Consider the following 11,009-nt stretch of genomic DNA (forward strand, 5'->3'; position numbering starts at 1 on the left):
TGACTGACTGTATCAGGTTTGAGGCCTCTGCCACTAAAAGTGTAAGAATGGTAGTGTAATGAATAGCGGAGATGCCGCCGCATGGGCAAGCGGCATGGCGGCTATCTACGCGTCCCTGCCGGCGGCTTCTGCCACGCAGCAACATGAGGCTGGTTCGCCTGGTCCTTCTAGTGCACACAGATGGAGAGCTACGCGCGCGCGCGCCAGGCGACAGGACCATTATGCTACTAGAAGGGGAGTCAGCTGATCAGGCCGATCGGCTGACTCCAGCTATGCTCCGGATTGGCTGAGTGACAAGGGCAGCGCTGTGGAGCGCTTTTGGTATATATAGGACTTGCCTGTCACTTGCAAGTTTTCTGCTGTTGCGAACATTTACGTGTGAGTGCTCAGACCTGAGTTAGATCCTACAGTGTGTTAGAACCAGCCGGAGCTGGGAATTCACACTGAGTCAGATTCCGTTGATAGCTTTAAAGTACTATTGCTTGCTACTGTTTATGTGTTAGACAAGTTCCCAGGTGTTGAGACCAAGGACCTCACACCTAAGACTAGGAGATTGCTACATTGCTACTGTTTATGTGTTAGACTAGTTCCCAGGTGTTGAGACCAAGGACCTCACACCTAAAACTAGGAGATTACTACTGTTTATCCATTAGACTAAATCCCAGGCAGTGGCGTAGCTACAAACCTCTGGGCCCCGATGCGGAATCTGGATGTGCCCCCCCCCCACGGCAACAACAGCCCCCCTCCCCCGGCAACACCCGACGCACACACATATCCAAATCCCTATAGCCAGCTATAGGTCCCCCCAGTATAGGTAGCCAGGCATAGGTAAGCCAGTATAGTTGCCCCCGGTATAGGTTAGCCAGGTAGGTGCCTCCAGCATAAGTAGCCAGTATAGTTGCCCCCAGTATAGGTTAGATAGGCAGGCGCCGCCGGTATAGGTTAGATAGATAGGTGCCCCCAGTACAGGTTAGCTAGGTGGGTGCCCCTAATATAGGTAGCCAGAATAGTTGTCCCCAGCATAGGTTAGATAGGTAGGTGCCCCCAGTATAGGTTAGTTAGGTAGGTGCCTCCAATATAGGTAGCCAGTATAGTTGCCACCTGTATAGGCTAGCTAGGTGCCCCGAATACAGGTTAGACAAGTAAGTGCCCCCAGGTTAGATAGGTAGGTGCCCCCCAGTATAGGTTAGATGAGGTAGCTGCCCCCCAGTATAGGTTAGATGAGGTAGGTGCCCCCCAGTATAGGTTAGGTAGCTGCCCCCAGGATAGATTAGGTAGCTTTCCCCCAGGATAGGTTAGATTAGATAGCTGCCCCCAGGATAGGTTAGATTAGGTAGCTGCCCCCAGGATAGGTTAGAGTAGGTAGCTGCCCCCCAGGATAGGTTAGAGTAGGTAGCAGCCCCCCATTATAGATTAGGTAGCTGCCCCCCAGGATAGGTTAGATTAGGTAGCTGCCCCCCAGGATAGGTTAGATTAGGTAGCTGCCTCCCCCCCCCCCAGATAGGTTAGGTGGGTAGCTGCCCCCCAGGATAGGTTAGGTAGGTAGCTGCCCCCCCAGGATAGGTTAGGTAGGTAGCTGCCCCCCCAGGATAGGTTAGGTAGGTAGCTGCCCCCCCCAGGACAGGTTAGGTAGGTAGCTGCCCCCCCCAGGATAGGTTAGGTAGGTAGCTGCCCCCCAGGATAGATTAGGTAGCTGCCCCCCAGGATAGGTTAGATTAGGTAGCTGCCCCCCCCCCCCAGGATAGGTAGGTAGCTGCCCCCCAGGATTAGGTAGGTAGGTAGGTAGGTAGGTCCCCCCCCCATAATGAAGGGGGGAGCTGCAGCTGCGGGGAGAGCAGCCAGACCTCTCCCTCCCTTTCTCTCCCCGGGCCCCCCCCCCCCCTTCAAATGCAGAGTGCGCGGCGCACGGAAGCGCTGTAGGCAGAACTCACCTCCATCCCTGCGCCGCTGGTCTCCTCATGCTCTGTATAGATGTTGTTACACACTGCTTCCTGTTTAGCCGAAAGCAGTGTGTAACAACATCTATACAGCGAGAGGAGATCAGCGGCGCTTGGAACGCAGGGACGGAGGTGAGTTTCAGCCTACAGCGCTTCCGTGCGCGTCACTCTGCATCTGAAGGGGGGGGGCCCGGGGAGAGGAAGGGAGGGAGAGGTCGGGCTGCTCTCCCCGCAGCTGCGGCTCTCCCCTTCCCAATAGCGTGCACGGCGCACGGGCCGCACTCAGTCCTGGCCGCACTATAAAAAGACATGGGCCCCCCCGGGCCCCTCCCCCGCCTCTTCAGGAGCCGGGCCCAGTCACGCATGCGACCGCTGCGACCTCTATTGCTACGCCCCTGATCCCAGGTGTTGAGACCAAGGACCTCACACCTAAGACTAGGATTGAGATATATTACTGTTACCTGTTATGACCTTTGGCTTTCCTGACTACTCTCCTGTTCTCTGATTCGGTACTTCCGCCCATCTGATTATCTGTTGCCAACATTGCCTGTACCTGGATAACGAATCAGTCTTCCGCCTCTGTACCTTATCTGCCCAAGTGTTGCCGACCTGGCTTGTCTGACCTTTCTGGCTGTCACCTAGCCTTTGGGTGATCAGTCTTACTGTACTATCTGTGACACTTGCTCTTCAAGTGTTTACTAGCTGCTAGATCAGGTCTATGGTCACCGGCTCCTCTGGAGACCATCTTGCAGCACAGTCAGTGGGTCTCTACCTCTCTAAGGTCCACTGGCTGCAGTACAGTCTGATTCCCTGCCTCTCAGGTAATCCTTGGCTGCAGTACAGTCTGATACCCTGCTCCTCAGGGAATCCCTAGCTGCAGACCAATCATTATCCTATTACTCTAGTCAGTGATCCCTGCTCCTCAGGTATCCACTGGCTGCAGTACAGTCTGGTTTCCTGCTCCTCAGGAAATCCTCAGCTGCAGGTCTATCAGTATCACTCATTCCATTACACATCATTATCTGGCAGCACAGTCAGTGGGACTCTGCCCCTCAGAGGTCCACTGGCTGCAGTGCAGTCCGATTCCCTGCTCTTCAGGGAATCCTTGGCTGCAGTAGTGTCTGTGTCTCCCGCTTCTCGGGAGATAACCTCTCCAATTACTGTTGCACCAAACACTACACCACATTGGGTGTCCTGTGTCTAGCTATACTAGTATTATTGGTGATTCTGCAGATCACGACATAATCAAGTATAGCATCTGTATTATTGGTGATACTGCAGATCACCAATAATCAGAAAAATCTGTGTTGCTGACACCAATCGTTACAGGTAGCAATGTGAATATTCCCCTTGAAAATCAATAGGTACATTTTGATTGGCTGTTGTAGGCTTCACCCACATTTCTGAATATTCATATCAGTCGCCTAGTGGCCAATTGTGTAAAGTTTGGGAACCCTGCAATGTAAAAAATGGTCGTTGGCACCGCCCACTTTGTCTAACCTTGACATACAGTCACTCAATTATCAAGTTTATCAGCTTTGGGGTCATTGGTATCAATACTTTGTATATTCCCATTGAAAAATAAACAAATCTGGCTCTGCCCCCTTCCTGAATTTGGACCCTAGTCACCCAGTGACCAACTGTACCAGGTTTGAGGCATCTGCTTTTACCAGTATAAGAGAATGGTAGCAGATGAAATATTCCCTTTGAAAATCAAAAGGTGAATTTTAATTGGCTGTTGTAGGCTCCACCCACCTTCCAAAATCTTAATCTGTCACCCAATGACCGACTGTGCAAGGTTTGAGAACCCTGCCATTAATGGTGTAAGAATGGCTGCAGTTTATATTTTCCCAGTAAAAGTTGTTTGGCTCCGCCCACTTTTTGTAACCTTGACACACAGTCACTCAATGACCAAGTTTGTGAGCTTTCAGGTTCCTGGAAATCTGATTGGCTGTATGTGGCCCCGCCCCTTTAGTGAATTTGGACCCCAGTCACCCAATGACTGACTGTAGCAAGTTTGAAGCCTCTGCCATTAAAAGTGTAAGAATAGCAGCAGTTTAAATATTCCCCTTGAAAATCAATAGGTGAATTTTGATTGGCTGTTGTAGGCTCCACCCATTTTTTTGAATCTTAATCACATTCACCCAGTGACCAAGTGTGGCAAGTTTGAGAACCCTGCGATTAACAGTCTAAGAATGGCTGCAGTTTACATTTTCCCATTTAAAATGAACGGCTGAAATGTGATTGGCTGTTTTATGCTCTGCCCACTTTTCCTGGATTTGTAACCTCGGTCACCAAGTGACCAACTGTGCCGTGTGTGGGGACTCTGGCTTAATTACTGTGAGAATGGCAGCCTTTTCCATTTTTTCCATTGACTTGAATAGGTGGAATCTGATTTGCTGTTTGTAGCTCCGCCCAGGTGTGTAGGAGGGCCGCGAGACCCCCAGAACATATCATCCCAGGTAGTAAGGGATCTGTGTACCAAGTTTCGTTCAAATCGGTCAAGCCGTTTTCGCGTGATCGCGGCACATACACACATACATACATACATACATACACACACACACACATACACACACACATACACACATCCGATTATATATATATATATATATATATATATATATATATATATATATATATATATATATATATATTCCTCTTTACAAAACATTGCCAGTTCATTCGGGTTTGATGGATTCCGAGCATGGACTGCTCTCTTTAACTCACACCATAGATTTTCAATTATATTCAGGTCTGGGGACTGTGGTGGCCATTCCAGAACATTGTACTTGTTTCTCCGCATGAATGCCTTAGTAGATTTAGAGCAGTGTTTAGGGTCGTTGTCTTGTTGAAAGATCCAGCCCCAATGCAGCTTCAGCTTTGTCTCTGATTCCTGGACATTGGTCTCCAGAATCTGCTGATACCGAGTGCAATTCATGCGTCCCATAACTTTGACAAGATTCCCAGTCCCTGCACTGGCCACACAGCCCCACAGTATGATGGAACCACCACCATATTTTACTGTAGGTAGAAGGTGTTTTTCTTGGAATGCTGTGTTGTTTTTCCTCCATGCATAAAGCCCCTTCTTATGCCCAAATAACTCAATTTTAGTTTCATAAGTCCACAGCACCTTATTTCAAAATGAAGCTGGCTTGTCCAAATGTGCTTTAGCATACCTCAAGCGGCTCTGTTAGTTAGACACTTTGATTTAGCTAAACAAATCCAGGAGCACAGAGCAGTGTATTTCTTTAGCAACTACAGTATGTGTGGAATAAAGACTTTTCATTGTGTACTTTGCAATAGTTCTGTCCACTTTAAAAAAGAAGCACATCTTCTGTCTTTCAACAGAATCATCTTATGTTTTTCAGATTAGCTGAAGCATGTTTTAACCTCCTTAGCAGTAACCCCGAGTCAGGCTGGAAATCCACAGCTCAGAGCGTAACCCCGAGATGGATCTACAAGACGTGTGTAATGTGCAGGACTGCCCCAGATCTCTAACAGTATAATGTTTCAGGTCTAAAAGCTTGTGAAAAAATTGCACTGCTTTTAGACAATAAAATATGGGAAATAATCATACCGCCAGTGAGGTTAAACAAGCAGGTCATTTGCTAAAAGATTTATATGTTTCCACTGTTTTCCAGTAGATTTTTTAAATTTTAAATGCTGCAAAGACTTTTTCCCCCTAGCTTGCCCTTTAAAATGAATAGAAAGTAAAGTCATTACTGAAAACAAATATCACCCCCAAAAAGCCTAATTTGTGTTGGGGAAAAAAAAAAGTCTAGATCATTTTGGTGTAATAAGTAGTCATAAAGTTATTGGTGAATGATAGGGAGGAGCGCAGTTAGGTTAAAATTGCTCTGGTCCATAAGGGTAAAAACCCATTAGTGGTGAATTGGATAAAGGTAGTTCCTCTAAAATCAAATGCTTCAGTTATGTGTTAACTTCAGAAATTGAATAAGTTGTCTTTTGATATATCCACTTGGTTGAACATCCGTGGCAATCCTTCTGCTGATATCAACCCAGACAAATACCATCATAATCAAAGTTATGGAGCTGCTCTTTAACCATTTCAGAACCACAGGCTTACACCCCCTTAGTGACCAGGCCATTTTTCCTAGCACAGGGCTGTGCAGTTTTGTCAGGTTGCTGCACAGTCGTACAACTAAGCACACAAATGAATCTGGTAGGAGGCATCCTTTTATTGTCCTTAACAGGACATTCTTTTGGAGGTGTCTGATTGCTCCTGCGATCCTTTGTTTTTTATCAGGCTTTCGGTGCCTGATTTTCCCTCCTTCCCCCCTCCCTCTCCTTCCCACCCCCTGCCTTATCCTGATTTGATCATAGGCATCAGCCTATGAAAGGGCTTTTATTCCCAGCCGCTCTGAGTGACAGCCCAGTGTCTCTTGTACAGCGCTGCACTAGATAGCAGTGCTGTATAGATGTAAACAAAGGGGATTTCTTTCCCCTTTTGTTTACTAACGGCCTGCTAGCTGCGATCACAGCTAGCAGGCAGACAATGTATTATTTCAAATTAAAGGTGTTTTTTTTTCTGTGTTGTGATTTTTCATACACGATCAATAATTACCCTTGTTTGCATAAATAACAGTGATATACCCTCATGACATACATAGTAAAAAAGCTGAGTCCCTAACGTAACTATTTATGTACTTTTTTTTCCAAATGCTGTCAGTTATTATTATATATATATATATTTTTTTTACAAGTGTTTTATTTGAATTGTCCTGCACGTGCATGTTCCCTGCTAAACTGCAGCTCCAAGACTTGACGCCAATCGGCCTTAGGTGGACCTGAGGTTGCCACCTTCCCGACGCCAATCACGTTACGCTGTCGAAAGGGGTTAAAGGGCTATGGTGAAGCCTCTGTGATGGTCTTTTGGCAGAACTGATACTTCCATTATGTAATATGTTTCATGAAAAATGAAAATTTCTGTGATGATTTCCCCAAAATAAAAATCAACAGCTTTGCTCATTTAAGATTTTACCACTATCCCTTTTGATAATCACAATATTAGTAAGACAATTTATATTGCAATGTTCTTTTTATTACTAAATATTTTTATTTTTTGTCAAAAAAATAGACAATATACATTAAAATAAATAAGAAAAAATTGCAAATATACAAAGCTACATTTTTTTTTTTTTGCAGGTTTTACAGTTATCAACATAAACAGATATTCCTGATCTTCCTTTTGTTTTGCCAATGTAAAATAAATACTCCATGGAAAAAAAAACTTTTATTGTGCAAATTGAGTCAAAATAACTTATATGAACACAGTTTTAATAATAATGATGATTATGATGAATCGGTTCTGTTTATTGATGGCTCACATGGCATGACATCACATGATGTTTAAATCATCATATGATCTGGCTGACCAATACATTCGTATGATAACACTCCAATTGCCTCTGAAAACCCTGATTGGAGCAATTGTTTCTTGGTGCGTGAGAGAAGCCCCCCGCACCCTCAGTGGATATGGCTTATGCTCATTACATAGTTACATAGTTATTTGGGTTGAAAAAAGACATACGTCCATCGAGTTCAACCAGAACTAACACAAACGCCAATGTGGTCCCTTTGAACTAGATCGCAGTATATTTTTGAATATTTTTGAACAGGTTCCATACTTTGGAACCTACATACAAGACATGCAAAAATCAAACTTGTCCTTTATGGGTACTTACCTCAGTAAAGGGAAGCCACTAGATAATCAAGAGCCTCTCCTCGTTGTTCCCCTGCTGGGATTACCCCCCCCCCCCTCCAACCTTCTTTGGGAAAGGACTTGCCACGCTCCCTTGTATGTGTTATGGCACCGCTGGTGAGCTGGGCACGGGGTGAGCCGACTGACAGCTCACCCTGCTAACGCTGAAATCCCCAGTGGCGTTACATTCTATTCCCCCTCCGAGTTGTAGCAACTCAGAGGGAGATGTCATTCGGGGCCTGGCACTTGCCAAATCCCCGAATTACTAGTGCAAGGACGGCTCCCAGCTTTAGTGCTTGCCAATGAGTGCCGGGCACCAAAATGACCTGTTTTAGCTCTAGATTTCATGAACAAGCACAGCTGCACTGTACAGGTGCAGGACGCCCCGCACCTGCATAGTAGCATGGAGCTATCCAGGCTTGGCTTATGTACAGCATAGGCGCAAGGCATCCTGCCCCTGTGCAGTGTGACCGCACTCTTTGCATACGGGAGCACAGCCACAAAGTTTCAAAGAAGACCTACAAGAAACGGTGATCGGCAGGAGGGTGTGGCAAGCCACTGGAGCATATAGAGTCTTCCCTCTACCAAGTTAACTATCTGATTGTTCTCCAATTAAGACAGGTTTGCTTGAAATATCTGTTCTGTTTGCTCTTAACATCTTATTGCAAAAAAGACTTCTTGGAATTTGTGGATCAGTACATAAAAATGCAACTTAATATTTTTATTACAATTAAAATAAAATACATACATATAAATACATAAGACACAACAATCATAGAGTCAGTGCAATTCAAGTATATAAAAAAGTGAATACTTAAAATGAAAAATTGGTGCATGATCAATCTTTCATATACTGTAGCTATTCACAGCAGCGGTCAAATCAACATCAGATGTAATTTCAAGTGTGTATGGCAGTATGCAGGTAAATGAGCAATGCCAATCTGATATTGATTTTTTTTTAATGATTTAAAGTCACATCTGAATAATCTAATAGTGCATGGTGATAGCGGCAAAGATATAGGGATTGCAAAGGCTGTAACCAGACAATCCCACCAGGAATACGCCTTAAATTGTTGGATTAACTTTTCCCCTCTACATCATATGCTTTGAATAGAGGTAGCCATTAGCAAACTGTCCCCCTTCCTCTTCTTAAAGTTATCCTGAGATGAGCCAAACAATGTTATACACACCTGGGGTTTCCTCCAACCCCCTTAAGGCTGATTGTTCCCCTGCTGTCCACCTCCACCACCTGGATCCACTATGGGTCCCGGTAATTTCCCAAATCGGGGATTAATGTACATGCACTGCCAGACTTGGGAAATTACTGGTACCCATAGCAGATGGAGAAGATCCAGGCGGCGGAGGAAGACAGCTAGGGAATGATCAGCCTGAAAGGGGGCTGGAGGATGCCCCAGGTATGTAGAAAACATTTTTTATTTCACTCATCTCATGTACCTTTTTAACCTTTCTGATACTTTTGTTGTTCTTCACAGGTTCTTCGTTTTCATATTAATTGTTATGTATACGGTGAATGAGAATGCGCAATGTAAAACTTAAGGTGGCCATACACTTTGCAGCAGATTCGACCATCAGATAGATTTCTGTCAGATGCCTGTCAGGTTGAATCTGACAGGAATCTATCTGATGTATGCCACACACTAGGAACAGATTGTCAACAGATTTCAAAATGAAATCTATTGGAAATCGATCTAAATGCATTATTGGACCATTAGATCCAATCCAAATCTATGGGCCATGGATCTGCTACCAGCAGCAGATCGACCTAGATTTTCCATCCTGTCCGATAGATCAAATCAATCAAAATCAATTGAAATCAGCCACAAATCGATCGATCGATAGATTTGAAAGAATCAATTTCTGATCGATCGATTCTATAGAATCGATCGATCGATGGCTGAAATTGACCAGTGTATGGGCCCCTTTACACTGGAGGTCATACCTCCTTACTTATGTCACTGTAAAATGGCCATTAATTAATAGTTATCACGTCCAGGGACTTTGCTCTCAAAATAGAGGCCTCTGTGTCGAGCTGCTAGGTGATATTCTCATTTGCTCAATGAAATATTATTTGTAATAGTTTACATGTTTCTAACACATAAGTCCATAAACACAATAAATGTATTTAGCAAATATGCTTTAAAAACCCCTAAACATTCCATATAAAGCCTGTTTTATATATTGGCCAGATTATAATACCGTTGTTGCTTTGCTCAAAAATACCTTAAAGAGGAACTCCAGCCTAAACAAACATACTGTCATTAAGTTACATTAGTTATGTTAATTAAAATAGATAGGTAATATAATCTCTTACCCACACTGTTTTAAAAGAACAGGCAAATGTTTGATTTCATGATGGCAGCCATCTTTTTGGTTGAAAGAAGGTGACAGGGAGCATGAGACACAGTTCCAACTTTCCTGTGTCCTGAGCACCTCTCCCAGTTGCTAGGCAACGTGAATAACAACATAGGAAATCTCATCATGCTCTGCACAGCATCAGGGAAAAAAGCCCGGGCTTTTTTTCTTTGATGGGTGGAGCTTAGCTAAAAATGCAGCTAAAAATGATGCTTTGGTAAGAAAAACAAAGTTCTGATGCTGTGAAACTGTTAAAGAAACGCCAAGCCTTTTCTGTTCTGAGTAGATTTTTAGTCCGGAGGTTCACTTTAAGTCAACTTATGTTTAAATGGGCATCAGCTTTTATAAATTAGCACATATGTTAATTATAAAGGTTCACTTATCGCAAAGATGTAATAATAACTTAAAGCAAACCTGAACTCAGAACTTCCTCTCTGCTCTAAAAGATAAGCAACAGCATAATAACATTTACAGAAAAACATTTCTCTGTTAAAGAACTCGTGCAATAAATCTGCACTATGTCTATGTCCTGCTTTCATGGAAGAAGACATAGGGTTAACATCCTGTGTTTACAAATTAGTTGATATGCCGAGGCAGCCACCCAGTTTACACAGCTTAAAGAGGAACTCCAGTGAAAATAATGTAATAAAAAAGTGCTCCATTTTTACAATAATTATGTTTAAATGATTTAGTCAGTGTTTGCCCATTGTAGAAGCTTTCCTCTCCCTGATATACATTCTGACATTTATCACATGGTGACATTTTTACTGCTGGCAGGTGATGTCGGTGGAAGGAGATGCTGCCTGCTTTTTTTTGGAGTTGGAAACAGCTGTAAACAGATATTTTCCACAATGCAATGAGGTCTACAGAAAGGAAACTGACAGGACCATGGCCCTCACAGTTTCCCGTGGGAGGGGTTTCATGACAATGTCAGCCATACAGAGCCCCCTAATGATCCGTTTGAGAAAAGGAAT

This window comes from Hyperolius riggenbachi, chromosome 8 (assembly GCF_040937935.1).
Source record: "Hyperolius riggenbachi isolate aHypRig1 chromosome 8, aHypRig1.pri, whole genome shotgun sequence".
NCBI lineage: Eukaryota > Metazoa > Chordata > Amphibia > Anura > Hyperoliidae > Hyperolius > Hyperolius riggenbachi.